This window comes from Anopheles maculipalpis, chromosome X (genome assembly GCF_943734695.1).
Source record: "Anopheles maculipalpis chromosome X, idAnoMacuDA_375_x, whole genome shotgun sequence".
Taxonomy (NCBI): domain Eukaryota; kingdom Metazoa; phylum Arthropoda; class Insecta; order Diptera; family Culicidae; genus Anopheles; species Anopheles maculipalpis.
In genome coordinates, this window is record NC_064870.1 from 19,250,498 (window position 1) to 19,267,486 (window position 16,989).

Sequence of the window (16,989 nt, forward strand, 5' to 3'; positions counted from 1 at the left end):
ATGCCATTATTATAACAAAGGTGTGTTAGTTCTAATAATTGTTTGTTGTTTTTGTTTCTGATCATTACGATCATAAAAGGCGCGAAGCCTAAGCGACCACTACTATGGCGATGAGACAGTCGATTGTTCCATATAAGCATATTTAAGAGATTGATCTTTAGAAGCATTTGTCCAGTCGTATTGGAAGGTCGAAAAGTGCCATACATAATCAAAAAATCAATTAACGCGTGTTTGGGATACGTTATAATGTCTCAAGAAAGTAAATATCATTTAGAGCCATTCAATGATGCGGTGAATAGCTCTGGATTACGCCGGGAGTGGGAGGAATGGTTTCGGGCATGCGAAATCATACTCGAGCTGCAACAATTTTCGACGCAGCATGAAAAGCTATTATACATGCTAGCTCGAGGTGGTAGAAGACTGCAGAGAATTTATCATCATTTGGCATCAGTAGAAGGCGAAATTCATCCAGGACCTACCAAAATTCCGTTTGCTCCGGTAGAAGAACCCGAGTTTGATAACGCTGTCAAGCGACTCAACGCGTTTTTTGTGGGAAAACGAAATGAACGAATTGAGCTTGAATTATTTCGTTCAATTCGACAGAAGCCCGAGGAGCCGTTCAATTTTTAGAGGTTAGGGGCTGAACACTCTATTTTTATTCTCTTCTTCCTTCCCTTCCTTCCTTCCTTCCTTCCTTCCAGTTGGCGTCAAGAGTCTTCCTTCCTTCTTGGTTGGTTGCCACGGGTTCTTCCTTCCTTCTAGGTTGGTTGTCACGGGTTCTTCCTTCCTTCTAGTTCCACCGGGAGGTCCTTCGTAAGTCGATGTTGAAGCTAGACTGCCTTGGTGAGGACATGTCGCCGTTTTTATATTTGGCTGGACGTGTCACAAGCCATCCTGATGTCGCTTCCATTTGTTCCCTCTTTTGTTCTGGACCTTGTTCGTGTCCAGGCTAAGTTTAGGCTAACGCGCTTACCTAGGGTGAACTTTTTATCGCAGCTTACATCCGATCGCCACAAATTTTTACGTGTTACGATTACGAACGCAGGCAGCATGTTGTGAATTCAAAGACCGCGAACCAAAGGAAATACTGCAACAAATTACCGTTGGTGCACGAGATGAAAGAGTGCGGGATAAAGGCTTAGAAGGCACAATGGAGTTAGATTCTCTTATTAACTACGCAATAAACCGCGAAGTGCTTCAAAAACAAAAAGAAAAGACACAACGATTCGGAGCTGAACCAGGAGAAGTGTTGCTCGTGAAGCAAATGGCAGTGCGAATTGAAAGGCGTTTTGTACAACTAGACCAACATTTCCGTGGCGAGGAGCGGAACGCTTATTCTAAGTGTAATCGTTGTGGATCATGGAGGCATCAACGGGAATCGAAAGAGTGTGCAGCACGAGGTGCAACGTGCCACAATTGTGGAAAGGTTGGACATTTCTCGAGAAAACTTGCAAGCGCTGTTCATCGTCTAGGATTCTTTGACCCAAAGGATAGAACTGAACTATACGTCGATGCATCGCCTGTAGGTCTTGGGGCTGTTCTAACACAACGTGACAATAGCGACAAAGCAAGAATAATAAGCTTCGCATCAAAGGCACTCACAAAAACGAAGAAAGTTTACCCTCAAACCCATCGTTAAAAGCGTTAGCCATCGTCTGGGTGGTGGAAAAATTTTATCCATACCTCTTTGGTAAACATTTTACGGTTCTCACGGATCATAAAACCGAAATATCAAGAAGGACGACGTGCATGTTCGCGCGCAGAAGCATAGGCACTCCGACTTCAACCCTACGATTTCTCAGTAGTACACATTCCGGGTACGAGCAATATTTCTGATATTTTATCAAGACTATGCCCTCAATCGGACAAACCGTTTGATGAAACGACAGATCACTATATTTGTGAAATCGGAGAAGGAAATATGGCCATAACGCTAGAAGAAATTAGACAGGAAACCAGACTAGACGAGACGCTGAAACAAGTTTGTCAAGCAATTGAAAGTCAACAGTGGCCGCCAGAATTATACGCCTATCAGGCTTTCTCAAAGGAATTAGGAGCATCCAATAATGTCGTAGTTGGAGAAGACAGAATCATATTGCCCTCAAAGCTGAGACAACGAGCTCTGGATATAGCCCATCGTGGTCACCCAGGAATTGTAGCGATGAAACGGAATCTTCGAGAAAAAGTTTGATGGCCACACATGGACCGAGATATTGAAAATCGCGTTCAAGAGTGTGCCGGATGTGCCCTAGTAAGCCGACAAGGACCACCAGAACCTATGCAACCGAAAGAAATGCCAGCTCGACCGTGGCAGGAGTTGGCTATGGATTTCTTTACAGCCAAGAAATGCACCACATTTCTGGTGATAGTCGATTCCTTACAGTAACGGAAATTAATTCTACTAGTGCAGCAAAAACTATTAATTGTCTTGAGATTATTTTTAGACATCACACGTACCCGGAGACAATTCGATCGGACAATGGACCACCTTTTGCGAACGAAGAGTTTTCGGATTATGCCGCAGTTGGAACATACGTCTTGTTCGGACCATTCAGTACTGGCTCCAAATGAATGGACTCGTGGAACGACAGAACCAAGGGATACTACGGACTCTGCGGATTGCCAAGGCGCTAAAACAAGATTGGAGAAAAGCAATAGAAGAGTATGTGTACGCATACAATACAGCACCGCATTCCGTGACTAACAAATCGCCAATGGAGCTTTTAACGGGAAGGCCGGTAAAACATCTTTTACCGTCTTTAAGAACAAATCGGTTTTGGAATCGGGATCAGGGAGTAAGCGATAGGGATAGGATAAAGAAAATGCATGAAAAGCTGTACGCGGATAAAAGAAGACATGCAAAGCATTCAGAGTTAGCCGTCGGTGATGATGTAATGATTAGGAACTACGAAGCGGGGAAAATTCAACCAAAATTTTGCTCAGAGAAATTTAAAGTTGTTAAACTAAGCGGAAGCGACGTCATTGTACAAAGCAGAGATGGAGTTGAATATCGGCGTTCGGTAGCACATTTGAAGAAATGGCCTACAGCAGACGATAAAAACTATACTTTTAAAAGATTAGACAAAGATGAGGAAACAATTACGGATACAAAAGAGAGTGTTAGAAAGGAAAGCAAATCGCCACCAGCGAAACGATCAAAAAGATCAATAAGGTTGCCTGTTAAATATCAAACTTAATTCAATAGATACATATATCAGAACTAATCAATTCTTTGGGGCAGGTAAAGGATGTAGGAATGTTTTATGTATGAGAGCAGATGAGAGAGAGAGAGATGGGAGGAAGTTGCGATCGCACCTCCGAACGAAACGGTTTAATAAAAACGGTGAACAATTTGTAAGAACTCTACAGCTAAGATCGCAAGAAATGTACATTCAGCTATTCTAACCAAGTGAACGCATCAACATTCTAACCAAGTGAACGCCTTAACATCAACATTCAAACACTGACCAGCGCACTCGGCTAACGAGTGACTTAATGGAATATGATATCAGTTCGAAACAACAAGCGAGTCTAGACAGTGGTCAGCAACACAAAACAAGTAACTTCATGCATGCATAGTCCATAGCAAGCAGATAGATCAAACGACAAATGATATCCGGCACAGCATCCGGCAGACTCAGCAATCAATCGCACTGCTCCGATCGATCAGTTCAATAATAGCGACACATTTCTTGCAAGTGCAGCAATCGAGCGCACCGCGACACATTTTGTGCGTACGTAAATATTTTTGTACAAAATACAATAACAATAATAAAAACCACTAAGAAACAATTTTTGGTTACAAAAAACGAGCAAAAGCTATTGTAAGAATTGGTTATAAATAAAGCGGTCTAGGAAACCTTCGACAGAGAGAGAGAGCAGCCTAGAGAGAATGTGCAACAAGCTAAACCTTGTGTTCAATTCTTTCTAGAGGTTTGAGTGTCCTCCTACCCAAGGTAAGTTCTCAAACCTCCAACATGCCTGTAAGGGATATTCCTTGTGAATATCCAACGTTCTCATCTAGAATCTTCAGAATGCCTGGACAGTCAGATAAAAGAAAGACATTGCTCTGCACAGCTAGTAATCACGTTGTTCCGTTCTCGTCGCGATTATAAGTCCGAAATTCTTCTTCCCCATCACATGGTAACAGTGAATGCCATTCTTCTTCTCCACCATAGGACGATGCAGCAAGCAGACACCAACGCGCGTGGCACTCCAACGTGACGTTCGCAAAACAGTCCAAACACATAAATAGGGACCGATCAGGGAAGAAAGCAGAGACAGTTTCTGTTTAGACATCTAGTGAATACGTTCAGTGAATAGTAGAGGCTAAGAGTTAAGCGTACTGGACTTAGTTCCAGTTTAAGTTTAAATAAAGATATGTTGTTATGCCCTAAGGGTATTGAAAAATATGAACTGGCGCCTGAATAGGGACCTCAAAGTGCGCGTAGTGATCATGTTATAATGGAAACACACCGTGTCGCAAGTGCCGTATAGTGATCACGTTAGAGTGTTAATCACACCGTGTCGCGAGAATATTCTTCCCGATCGCAAATCACAGCCGTGTTGATCGGTGCCCAAGTAGCCGGTAGAAGCCGATAACTCGTTGCCGTAGGAAACGGACAACTCCAACACACTGAGAAGGAAGGAAGTCACTAAAAATTACTGGAGTCCCGTGCACCAAAATCAGCCCCGTAAGAGGAGAGCGAAGAAAATCATAATAGTGCTGAAGCGAAACAAACAGACGAGTATATAGATCCGCCACTCTTTTTTGTTGGGCAAGACGGCAGAGCAAAATCCGGAATCTTTCGAAAAGATTCTAGGTGTAGTAATAGATCTTCCCGTTTTTTGTGGAGATCTAACAGTTGGATCAGTAACGTAGATGGAATGATTAGGCTATACCAGACCTCACCCATCGACAATGAGGAAAATCAGAAAAAATTTCACATAAAATGCAATTTGCGAGAAGGAAAATTCGAGAAGAAACTAACGATGCGTTAGTTGCATCGAATGTGAGCATTAACTGGTATATGATATGACGAACGCTTATCACATAGTATGGTGAAAAATCTGAATCTGAAAAGAAATCTGGAGACACTCGATTTCCCATAAATAAGTGCCTACCAACAGGGCCGATCATTAGAAACATACTACGATGAGGTGAACAGACTACTTTCACTTATAGCAAATCAGATAAAAACCGATGAAAGATTCTCACATCCAGAAACTTCTAGAGCTCTTGAAAAGACTAACAACAAGAAAGTAATAGATGCTTTCATAAGATCTTTAGATGGAGACGTATATAGGTTCATAAGAAATTACGAATTTATATCATTGGCAGCAGCGTAAGCTATTGTATATCTTTCCAAAACGTCGAATGTAGAAAAATGTTAACAAGACCACGTGTTAACATACCACCTGCAGCCCCCAGAAATCTTATCCCTCTGCCACCACCATTACTAAAAAGGGAACTATCAGAATCATATGAATCAACCGAGACCACCGCAACCACAACCATACAGGAATTTTAATATAGTTCGACCAGTGAATCACCAACAACGACCTAATCAATTCCATAATAAGAATATGCACTCCCACACTTTCCCACAATGGAGGCTGACCGAGCCATAAGATCAAGACAAGTGAATTATGGAAACAGGCCGAGTTTTTCAGGAAACAATAGACCCCCAAAAATACCAAGAGTTAATAACTTACAAACACACAACAGCCCTATATCCACGAAGAATCAAGATCATTAGGTACCTACTTCCACAAAGTAGAAAGACAAACCGATGGTAATTTTAATGCCAAAGAAAAAGCAGACCAGCGTCTCGTTTTTAGACCAACGTCTAAGTTACCATATTTCATAAATTATGGTATCAGAGAACAACCGATAAAAATTTTGGTTGACACTAGGTCGAATAAGATGTTATTCATACAAAATACAAATTTATTCATACATACAAAAATTTCACAAAAATATTTTTTATTCATACAAATTTATTCATACATACAAAAATTTCACAAAAATTTTTTTATTCATACAAATGTATTCATACATACAAAAATTTCGCAGAATGTCGAAAACCCATTCTACATACACTTCATAGGAGGAGATGTTAAAATAGAGAAATACTCCCAAGCACGATTATTCAAACCATACTCCGACGTCATGCACCTTTTTTCATCTCGAATGTTTAAAAACATTTGATGCTATCATAGGATATGACTCGCTGAGATATATAAAAGCAGTAGTAGACCCAGTCCAACAAATACTAGTTATAGATGAAACACACAAAATTCCTTTATTGGAATATCGATTGCAAGAAGTAAATAACTTCAACAATCTGCGACGAACATCTAAAAGAAGAAGAGAGGCGAAAGCTAAATGAAGTTTTAGCTCAATTCTAAGATTTTTTTCAACCACCCGATAAAAAAAAACTACACTATACCTCACAAGTAACGGCTACAATCAGAACAAAAGATGACACACCAGTTTACAGTAAAACTTAACCTTACCCCCAAGCATTAAAAGGAGAAGTTAACAAACAAATTTCAAAACTTCTCAGTAATGGAATTATCAGACCGTCAAAATGTCCATATAACGCCCAAGTATGTATTGTTCATAAACAAATGGATGCAATCAACGAGAAAAAACACATATTAGTCGTAGACTAGCGAAAGCTGAATTCAAAAACAATCAGTGATTGATATCCTATTCCAGACCCTTCAACAATTCTAGCAAACCTTAGTTCAAACAAATTTTTCACAACTAGATAGCATCAAGTTTGCTCCATGTCCGAAAAAAAGCCGACGGCTTTCTCGATAAACAATGGTAAATACGAATTCGTACGGATGTCATTTGGTCTTAAAAATGCACCTTAAATTTTTCAACGCGTGATGGACGATACATAACGAGAACACTTTGGAAAAATCTGTCATGTGTATATTGACGACATTATTATTTTTTTACTAACACTAAGTGCAGCCAATTTCAAAATTTTACCAGATAAATATAAATTTCTAAAACATTCTGTACAATTCCTTGGATTTATTGTATCGAAAGATGGACTCAATCCAAACAAAAAAAAAAAAAGAAAGGCTGAGAAAAGGGCGATCAAAAAATTCCCTGAACCAACCAATCTCAAACAGCTAAAATCATTCTTAGGCCTCTCAGGTTATCACCGACGGTTTATTAAGAATCATACACAATTAGCAAAACCCATGACGAGATTGTTAAGAGGGCAGAATGGCCATCGCCAAATCCCTAAAAATCAAATTTATCTATTAAATTTGATCTAGATGCAAAGACTGCATTCGAAACATTAAAAAAATGCATATTATCATCTCAAGATATATTGGCATCTCAAGATATAATGGCTTTTCCAGATTTTCAGAAGTCATTCTTGTTAACAACAGACGCATCGGATAAAGCAATCGGCGCAGTACTGTCACAACAGTTCCACGACGGAGATCGTCCTATAACTTTTAACTATCGAACACTTTCCAAAACCGAAGAGAATTATGCTACAAACGAGAAGGAAATGCTAGCCATTGTGTGGGCTCTCCAGTCTCTAAGAAATTTTATATACGGAGCAAGTCTAGTAATATTAATAGACCATCAACCCCTAACATACGCAATGTCCCCAAAAAGAAAAAAAACGCAAAATAAAACGATGGAAAGCTTTCATAGAAAAACATAATTACGAGTTACGCAACAAACCTGGAAAAACTAAAGTTGTAGCAGATGCGCTATCAAGAATCCAAATTAACTCAAGTGCAATTAGAAGATTTAACAGACGAAAAAAGATAATTAGAAGAAAATAAAAATATTCACAATTTCGCATACAGAAATTCAAAAGAGAACTGGTTACAATTTGTTTAAAAAAAATGTTCCTGCGATGAGAAAAACGATGGAGAACAAATTAGAAAAATATGAGAGAAAACCTCACGGATTCATACCAGTGGAAACACCCATTACTAAACATCCAGCAGAGATCGTACATATAGATATCTTTGCCTACGATGCAAATCATTTGTTTATTTCATCAATCGATAAGTTTTCGAAGTATCTGAAGTTAAAGCCTATTAAATCAAAATCCATATCAGCTGTTAAAGAGGTTCGTTTACAATTGTTATGTGATTGGAGTTCGTCAAGACAAATCATATTCGACATCGAATGTACGTTTGTCTAATGTTATAGAACAATCAGTGTTTAACCTAGGAGTAACAATTTTTAAGTCACCAGTGAATAGGTCCGAAACCAATGGACAAGTTGAGATATGCCATTCGACAATAAGAGAAATAGCTAGATGCTTGAGATCATTGAATCCAGATATGAGCTTAACTACTCTAATACAGCAAGCTGTGTACAAATATAATAATTCGATACACTCCTTCACAAAGGAAACTCCCAAGAAGATATATATCGGTGAAATGTCAGAAGAAACGTCTTTCAGAGATAGGACAATATTGAGAGAGCTGGATAAGAAAATTATAAAACTATTTGAAGAGAAAAATGGAAAGATAAAATAAGGAAAATACGATGATTACGAACCTAATCAATATGTGTACGAAAAAAGGAAAACAAATAATAAACGCGAAAGCTCCTATCCTTCAATCCTTGTTAAAGAAAGTCATTCAACCAATCATGAGGAGAATAGCAATACGGCCTGGCCGTCCTTTATGAATAAAAAAAATCGTGAGGCTAGCCAATCTTGACATTTTACAAACTCATATAAAAGCTCTCGAAGGAGCTATATTAGCAGCAAAACATGGCATATCCCATAACGAATTGCTTTCGCTTGAATCAACGCTACATCGAAGTTTCGGAAGAATAATAGTATCCCCAACTCAACAGCACTGCACAAGCTACTGCACAAGTAACTACGAATGCAACGCATCTTATCTTTATACTCAGGTTTCCACAATTCTCTCATCAATCCTATGAATGCAGCTACATTGATTCCATTATAAACCGTGATAGAAGAATACTGTTAAAGACCAATCATTTTATTCGGAATCAAACGCATACCTGCGAAATAGTCAAACCCTGTGTAGAACAAAGTTTTACTCATGTGAAAGCGAAATACTGAGAGAACCTTCGCTCTGTGTATTATTAAAGTAGTAAAGTTCAAGGAGATGGATTCAAGGAGATTGATTCAAGCAGATTGATTAAACGCATAAATGAAGGAAATATACTGATCAATGATTCCACAGCCGAAATGTCATCCAACGGCAGTGAACATCTAACATCGAATCCTAAATGGTTCCTACCTGATACAATTCTAACAATGCAGCCTGTACCGTACCAACAATCTACTAACAAAATAATGTTCCTGGAAGAAAAACCGTACGGTGTTTAAAATAATGGAGAGGACACGAAGAATTCCTTCTCTCTCATTCCCTAAATTTGTTCGCCTAATTTTCACCGTTCAGCAATAGGGCCTGGCCGTCCTTTATGATATTTTTTTTTTACCGTGCACTTTTTCCAGCATGCCATCCACGGCCGCTTCATCCTGCGTGCTGGCAGAGGGGGGATTGTCCTCAAATCAATCCGATCTCATGGTGCAGCTCTTTGCGAGCTCCGGTGACAATACATCCACCTTGTTGTACGATTGTTCAATCAGTCGCTTCCTGTTCACAGTACAGCTTCCTCGACCGGTTGTTGGGCTTGCTTCGACAACTTAGCATCACCGGTACGTTGTTTCGTCACGTCAAGCGTAGGCACATTGGTGAGGTCCGAACTAATGGTTGGTGATTGTTTGGTACGCTTTTGCCTTGAACTTGAATGTGTACGATTGCGTAGGATTCGCTTGGGGGTACGGCCCGCGATGAGATTCAGCCGGCACACCGGCTCGGCTAACGGTGAGACTAGAAAGCTGCTGTAACGAAAAACAGTCCAAACACAAAATCTATTTTTACCACAATTTTTACACAGGAAGGTTTGTGGTAGTTTTGTGCGTACCGAGTAGCTAACTGGACTGGAGTGGAATAAAATCTAGAGAATGATTTAAATGAACTCATCATAAAGAATTATCACCTTTTTTGGGGAACGAGTTGTTACAGCTGTTATGAGAGGCGTATCGAAGTTATGAGAGGTAATACCGACGAGACCACCTTAATTCCTCTTTCCGTATAAGTTAAGTCAATAAACGACTAGGTCATTAAAATCAAAGTTACATGGTTTTTGATCCATATAATGGAACTTTCGAATCACATGTTACATTAAATTGAGGGAAAATTGCGATTATAAGGTGGAATCTCTTCTGAGGGTTTCGTTCTCTTCTGTGCTTGTTTACATCAGCACACCTTAATAGCGATTAGAACGGAAGTAACACAAACATAATAGCAGAAGTTATTCTAATTACTGCTTGGTTTAACCATTTAACCATTTAACATTTGTAACGTTAAATGGTTAAAATGTAACGCAAATTTTCGTTACATTTTTTACCAAGTTCCATAATGGGCTTGCAGTACTGAAATATTCATTTGAAATATTCCCCAAAGAGATAGAGTTGTTTAAAAAATCAAATTCCAATAGGGAGTGAGTAAGAATTAATTAACTCTTTAAGTTGCTATTCGCATCATTAGTTTGTGGTGGACGCTTAAACTTACCTCTGGTCAGGCGGTTTTCCTTCGTTCTTCTGCCGCTTGCGGTACTGCTTCACGCTTTCGAGCATTTTGTGTACGTCCGCGTCCTCATCCGATGAGGATGCAAAATATCGCTGCCGTCCAGCGTGTTTTACTCGCGCTTTAAGGCACATTTGGTTTGTGGTAATTTGTCTGTCTTTTCGACCGTCTTATTCTTCCTCTTCTTAGCCCGACTCACCTTACTGGTGGTGGTCTTGGTTGAGGATTTGGCCGGCTTGATGACCGCCTTCTGGACTTTGACTTCCTGTTTCTTTTGTTCAGCTATTTCGCGGACCTTGAGCTTAGCTTGATAATTTAACTCTCGTATGTGGTTACCGAAATCAGCCTTGCTAACTCCCCGCATGAGGGTCCATTTAGCCATCGCTTTAGCGACATTTTTCTTTGTGCAGCCTGCTTCTGGAGACCGTTTCTACCGCATCTTCGATGAACTTCGGTGGCGATTTGGTCTCTGGCTCCTCCGATGCTGTGATGATTTCCTCTGGCTCGGGTTGATTTTCCTTTCGCTCTGGTTGACTTTCCTCTTGCTCTGCCAGCAACGATTGCGGTGGGGTAAAATCGATATCCATTCATTCATTTCCAGCTGGAATCAATCACTTCCAGCATCGGGAGGTTGGGAAGTCGGAGCAGTGGGTTCCGGATTTAAGTGTGCTGGCTCTGGAGCGGGATCATTCGCATCCGTCGGTTGCGCAACGTATGCTGTTGCTCCGATCGTTCCACCGTTTGCGATTTAAATTCAACCGGTTTCTCATGCTTATTTAAAGCAATATAGGTAATAGTTGTATTAGTTTGTTCAACGTCAGCAAGTTGTTGCTGCTGCCCGTTACTTTCCATCGAGATGAAAATGGTGTGAAGTTGCGGCTGTCCATCCCTTCCCAGGTACATCAGCGCTGGTGTTCCGGTGGTGTTTTGTTCGTTCGCGTTGTTGGTATCTGGTTCCGGTGAGGGAGTATGCAGCATAACTGGCTGAATAAATATACTGAGGTCAAAACTTTGCTCATTCAAATTAATGGTGCTGCCCGTTGAGATTGGTTCCGTTGCTGGATCATACACGAAATTGACGTCCGTGCCCGTGGCTGGCTTAACACCATCGCCAGCTTCGGTAGGTGGGGCCGCACTCTAAATGCAAAAATATTCCGGGATAAATTTTATCTTAGACCAGCTGGTTGCTTCGATCGGTATCGGCACTTCCTTGTGGAACAACTAAATTGTTCGGCGCACTGTGGAAAAAAAACGGGAGACGGAATTGTAAAGACAAGGTTGGTAGAACATTTCGGAGGCTATAGCTAGAGGAACCATTTTACACTTGTGTCGAGCAGCTCAGTATGTTCCCACATCGTATCGTGCAGGCGACGGTAAGGAATGATCGACTGGGCCTGGGGTTTGATATTCGTTAGCCAGCACGGGACAGGTTTATTCGCCATTCGAGCAGATAGTCTGCAAATGGGAGCAAAAACTTGAATTTCATATATTCTGGCCAGACGGGGAAGCCGGAAAAACCCGGGGGCGCTACTACTTACTGTACACCATAATCGCTAGATGTTGAGCGAATGCTTCCTGGGCCGAATCCATTGTTGCTTTTTTCTCATTTACATCCGGCGAACAATTATCCGTATATTCCAGTTACCGGTCTGTTGAAACGAAATGCGTGCAAGCGTTTAGAACCACGTAAAATACACACACACACACACACACACACACACACACACACACACACACGCCGCTGTTCAGTTTCCTGCGGTTTGAAAAACGATGTTTCCAATGTTTTAGAAACACGATTGAAATGATTAGTGGTTAGTGTATGATTACACTGCACCAACACATAGCCACCGTTGAAGATATTGTTCGCTAAAGTGCTGTTTATTGAATATTGAAAGAATTATTTAAATTTATTTCTAGTGCATGTTCAACCAGTGCATGTTCAACCAATCAATGCGCTTGTCGTTGCGCTTTGGTGCAGGCAGCCATTTTCTATGCAAGCAGCCTTAGTTTTCTATGTTCCCAGTTTGTTCTCGTCTATCCGAGAACAAAAGCGGTTTCTTCAGGTTTCACCGTGCCGATGGTTGCAATTATAGACACAGAAACTACAAAAAACAAACAAATGCAGAAGCATATTCGTTTCCTCTGCGCTTCGGTTGCGATTGAGACGGATAAAAGGGCAAAGGATGAAATCAAAACCCAACCCCAGCGGTAGGCACACCGGGGGGACAGAAACGGATGGTTGACCGAGAAAACTGAAACGCAGCCGCGAAAGCGAAATCTTCATACTTACGTATGAAGATTTCTCGGCGCATTTGTGAGTGTTTTTGAATGCATTCGGCTTATAATAATCATCCGGACATTGGTTGATATCCAGCTGGAGCATGTTCATTGAAACTGCAACGATTCCCCTACGACGTGCAGATGAAAGACAGAAAACGAACCAGCTTAGTTAGTGGCACAGTTTAAAGCAATAAAAAAGGGGGTAAAACTGCATTTCCGCCTTAACAGACACGCTGCCTACAGTGAGCAAAATATAAAAAAAAAACACTTACTTGAATTCCTGCTTCGCCTTCAGACTGTCGCAGCCGAAGAATGGTACCGCGTACGTTATGAGCCACTTCTTCACGTATCCCTTGCAGTCGTACTCGGACGTCGTCCAATAGCCATGATCCATTGTGGCCGTGTGGTAAAAATTCGGGTAATGGTTGTACCGTTGTGCTTACACGTCCGTCTCATTGTGGCGCAACCGTATCTTAAAGTTGTACTTGTCGAGCGAATCGAAATTCGTGGCTCACCGCTGTTTCAGCGGTGGGCCACGATCGATAAACAGTTCAGAAAGAACGGTTTATCGATGTACTCTTCGCCCGTTTTGTTGTACCGGGCCAAATCTTCCATTTTGAATTTGCGCGTGTTCAGCTCGCGCTTGTACGCGTACGGTCCGAACAGGGTAAGGTTGGGGAATTTGCGCCGATCCCACAGCATAGCGGCCGACCAGATGCGTGTATTACCCAGAACTAGCGCCAACATTTCACCCATCATTTGATCTTCAGTCAACGGTTTGTCGGCAAACCGCTTGCCCGAGTAGAAGTTTACACGGATCCACTATCTGCAGGAAGGCACTGATAAAGTTCGCCAAACGGATTGCATTTATAGCTTCATTTTCGAACTGCTTTTGTGTTTCGTAGGCGAACTCGCCCTTTAGCATCAGATCTTGCGGGTGGTAGTTTTTGCACGAGCATGCATTTACGCCCAAAATAACCTTCAGGACCTCGTATATGTTTAGCTTGTGAGAGGGAAGCGAGCTCGGACCGGTCGTATACTCGTAATACCGGTTGAGATACTGTTCGCGCACGTATGTAGGTGCCCGGAAACATTTGATCGGCACCTTTTGAACCCCTGCAATTGAATGTGAACGGAAGTAACGTAAGTAAGGGCCCTGCATGAAGACAGTGCAAATGAAGAACTAAATCGTACTTACATCCAACTTTCACACAACCAAACCCATTGTAAATTTGCTCGTCAGATGCACGCTCCAGTATCTCCCCCTGGTAGGGCCTTCTTCCAACACCCGGTAAGCGATAACCCGGCTTACATCGACACTGATAGTCACTGCGCCGGAATCCCCACCCATCGATCGGTTCGCATTCAGTCGTTTCATTCTTGTAGCGTGCCGTGTCCGCGAATATGTTTGGACTCTTGTTACCTTCACCCTTCGGACATTGGTTTATATCGTTTCGTTCGAATCCATTTCCAACACCGAAACGGCCGTGTACCTATGAAATGGTGAAAAGAATATTGGACACAGAAACTTTCAACGCATTTTCCTCTTTTACATGCACAGCCTACTGTTTACAATCAACTAAGGATCCCCAGTTTGGAACTCTTGAGTGAAAATTTTCTGCAGATGAATTGGATCGTTAAAATTATCCTCCCGGTAGGTACGGCAAAATAGATGACGGAAGCGTTAATGTGCCTGTTGGCGGATACGTCCGCGACGGTCGACAAGAAGTAGTACATCATGCCGGGATCGTACGTATCATTGATGACTGGCCGAATGAAACGACTCTGCAAGATGTATCTCCAGCAGAACGCACGACTCAGAGCCATGTTGTGCAGGTGCAGCAGGGCCGTTCGGTTGGGGATTAATGTTTACATCCTTGATGTTCGGTAGATGGTAAACGCTTTCCTCAGGCAAGGTTAAATCCCTCGGCAGTAGAATGGGACAGTTGTCGACGTTCACCTTATCGAAGCGTGCCTTTATTTCATCGAACGCGTCCTTTGGTTACCATTCGTACTGGGCCAACATGCCCATCAGCGTAACCACAGCGAAAAGCCCATAGCTGCGCCACAATAAACCCATTCGCAAGCGGAAGTTTTACTGCTACCCGCCCGTATCCCGGAATCAGTTTTTTTCCTTGTTCTATTTCCTAATAAGCTATAAGACACGTTTGGCAATATAAAACAAAGCAAGTTTAAATACCGATTAACGTTGATGGCAAACAACTCATTTCACCTGACACACACATTCAGTCATGGCAGACAGGCAGCGTAGGAGGTTGGCTCACTCAGGGCAGATTGACGTTTTCACACACGAAGAAGAAGAAGGTTGACTTTGACGTTTTAGATCCAGCGTTGAGCCGCAACAACGCGATGTTTTGGTGGTGCATTGTGTTTTTTCCCCTTTTGCTCTCGCGTATCATCTTTCTCTTTCCACCAAGCCCCGCGAACAAGTACATGAAAGTTTGGTAAAATTGTCAGGTGCCAGCTGCTGAAGCTGGATTCGTTGGAAACTCGCCGTTCCCAGGCCCAATCAACCTTTATTGCCGCTCTCCTTTTCGGTCATACCGATGCTCCTGCTTGGTTATCATGTGTTCCATTTTACATCCCTTCCCGTGTCCTTCGTAATCGTCCCCCTCTTGCGATCCCAAGTCGTCGTACCTCAGCAGGGCGCAAATACCCCTTCGTGTGTGCTATTCGTCAAATCAATTCCGTGGCCCATATGTTCGACTTTCACCTAAGTTTTTCTACCTTCCGGTCCCGTCTTAAACATTCTTCCCAGCTTTCTTCCTCCCTTATATCCTAACTCCCGCTTAGCAAAGTTAGGTTTGGTTTTAGCGAATAAGTGAATTCTGTAAACCCGCGAGGCAACAGGACTAACAACAATAATAATAATAAGAATAATAATAATAATAATAATAATAATAATAATAATAACAATAATAATAATAATAATAATTTTTAATTTTATAATTAATAATGACGGTCCAGTGCCGTATTGTCAATAATAATAATAATAATAATAATAATAATAATAATAATAATAATAATAATAATAATAATAATAATAATAATAATAATAATAATAATAATAATAATAATAATAATAATAATTATAATAATAATAAAAATAATAATAATAATAATAATAATAATAATAATAATAATAATAATAATAATAATAATAATAATAATAATAATAATAATAATAATAATAATAATAATAATAATAATAATAATAATTATTATTATTATAAAAATAATAATAATAATAATAATTATAATAATAATAATAATAATAATAATAATAATAATAATAATAATAATAATAATAATAATAATAATAATAATAATAATAATAATAATAATAATAATAATAAGAATAATAAGAATAATAATAATAATAATTATAATAATAATAATAATAATAATAATAATAATAATAATAATAATAATAATATAAACAAACTCTCCAAAAATAGATTTACTTCCATTTGTTTGCAACTTGGTATGGTTCATTGTATATCACAAATTCGATTTCATAGACATTCTTCTGGATTCTACTGGCGTCGGAACTGAATCGAAACAAAATATCGCCATATATACCGTCTAAGATAATCGTTAGCTAAATACTATCCAGCTAAAGATAATCGTTCACAAAGAAGCAAAGAAATAGGCAAAATGGTTGATATTTAGGGCTTATTCTGAGTGTATCCAAATTCTAGCATATGTTAAAGCTTTGGGTTTCTTTATTTATGTTCTAGAACCACCCTTAAACTACCGAGCGTTCAGCTTTGTGTGTAAAGTGCATGCATCCATGTGTGTGTATACTGCATGTGTGACATGCTGTGTGTAGACTGTAATCTCACAGCCGCCTTCCCATAGACAGCATTGTGCCATCAATTCGATGCACGCGTTCAATTCAAATCAAACGAACAATCCGCGTGTTATGTCGACTGCAACCGCATGTCGACTCCACTTGTTTGTTTATTCATTAGGTGCGAGAAAACGGGTCAAAGCACTTCGCGAAACCGAATTGGCGCAGCAAATGCATGACTAGCGCGTTTCTTCTATTGTGGC

General features: G+C 40.4%; 1 pseudogene; it reads right to left on the reverse strand.

The window, feature by feature from the left end:
- Positions 1-11,292: 11,292 nt before the first annotated feature.
- LOC126564390 (uncharacterized) lies at positions 11,293-14,992 on the reverse strand (annotated as a pseudogene).
- Between the last annotated feature and the right edge of the window lie 1,997 nt (positions 14,993-16,989).